The following is a 1715-nucleotide window of genomic DNA, read 5'->3' as shown; positions in this document are numbered from 1 at the left end:
CCCGCCGCCGCGGCTGCCACCCCGGTGCGCACCGACGAGGCATTTTCGCACCACAGCACTGCACGTAGAAGCAGCGTGACTGGGGCGAGGAGCCCCGCGGAGGGATCCGCGTGCAGTGCAACCGCTACTCCCGACGGACGGAGCGCCGCGCCCGGCCCGAGATGCCTCCGCCGGCCTTAAAGGGGGCCCATAAAGACGCACTGCCAAGGGCTCCGTGTGCCCCGGGGCTGCGGGAACGCGGGCCGCAGCCGGCAGGGAGGGGCCGCAGCGGAGCCTTAGACTTGGGGGAGGCAAGGAGGCCACTCCCAGGAGGCTGCGGAGCAAATGACTCCCTCCCCGAGCCCCTGGGGTAGCCCTGGGGTAGCCCAGCAGAGGTTGCCTGTGGCTTTTGCAGCTCTTGACACGTGGGTGCAGCCCAGGGAACGTGGACAAGAGGTGTTGAAGGACCGGACCGTGCATTTGAGTTGGGGCATATCGAAGTGGTTTGATTAAAAGCCGCGAGTGTGGCCCCAGATCCTGGCGTTATCAAAGCAAATCAAAGCTCTTCTTTTCCAGCCGAGTGGGCCCTGTGGAAATGAGATGTACATTTACCCTTGACGTACCGCAAGCCTGGCCGAGGCTCTCAGGTTAATTGATATTTAATGGAAATCATGTCCATGAATATAGTTTCCATCATTTCACCCTTGATAGACGTCAGCAATGGGCTCAGGGGGAGGCTGAAGAATGCAGGAGGGGGCATTAGGCTTGCTGAGAGAGTAAATAGAAGAGCGGACAAACATGCTGAGGCGGGAAAAAGGGCTCGCACTGGGGAGGGTGACATTTCCCCGGGCAGGACGCGGCTCCCGGGTCTCGGCCCCGGCGCGCAGCGAACCAGGGCCGGCTGCGGTTCCCGGAGGAGCGCGGGGGGCAGACGCCAGCGAGATACCCCCAGGAGCCTCCGGGCCGGCGTTCAGATCGCGCCGGTTCCAGGCAGCTGCAGGCGGCCTATCTTCTGCTAATGATCCTAGTTCCTCCGCCCAGCCTGTGAAATTACTGCCGAGAGAGCCGCAGGCCTCAAAGTTACGATTTTTTTCCCAAAGCAGAGAAAGAGAAGGCTCAGGCTAGTTTGTGAGCAGAGATGAAGAAAAGTAGCCCGAGTCATGTGGCCCAGTCGAGTGTGAATCGACAAAATATTCCTGATTTTAGCAGCTCTCTCCAAAGTTGCCTGGCTTTACCCTACCTACCAACCGCCTCCCCACACACTTCCCTTCCCTCTCTGCTCCCATTTCAATGTCCAATAAATGCAATGGTTCTCTGTTGTGTGTGTGTTTTCCCCTCTCCTGCTCGGCCTTTTTCGTGGGTTCTTTGGGTGACTGAGCCACGTTTCCTTCGGGATAGGTACAATATTGTGAGGGCGCCAGGTCCACAGCCTTGGAAACAGACCTCCAAGGCGCCCCTGCTCAAGCTAAACGCACCATGCCGGCTTTCCACACCAAATGCAAATTTCCGAAAGCCCCAGACAGCCTCAGAGATGCCGCAGGCTGGCGAGTGATTTCAGCTACCCCTCGCTCCTTGTGGATTGGCCCAGCCTGCGAGCGCGATCCTGACTTGTGTCCGGGTAGACTGAAATATCAGTTTTACAAATGGAGAAAATGAGATCGAGATAGACGGACATAGCAAGGTGATAATGTCTGACTCAATTATTTCTACTGGGAATGACTGAAAGGTAAAGGAAT

General features: G+C 57.7%; 1 protein-coding gene across 1 annotated transcript in view; it reads right to left on the bottom strand.

Moving 5' to 3' along the window:
- Window positions 1–105, bottom strand: part of HOXD8 (homeobox D8) — a 2952-nt gene extending 2847 nt beyond the window's left edge. Inside the window, exon 1 of the mRNA XM_011944015.1 lies at window positions 33–105. The gene's annotated coding sequence lies outside the window, so the exon portion shown is untranslated. The remainder of the gene's footprint in view (window positions 1–32) is intronic.
- Between the last annotated feature and the right edge of the window lie 1610 nt (window positions 106–1715).

This window comes from Colobus angolensis, unplaced genomic scaffold, assembly GCF_000951035.1.
Source record: "Colobus angolensis palliatus isolate OR3802 unplaced genomic scaffold, Cang.pa_1.0 Scaffold224, whole genome shotgun sequence".
NCBI lineage: Eukaryota > Metazoa > Chordata > Mammalia > Primates > Cercopithecidae > Colobus > Colobus angolensis.
This window is presented reverse-complemented; position numbering and strand designations above follow the sequence as displayed.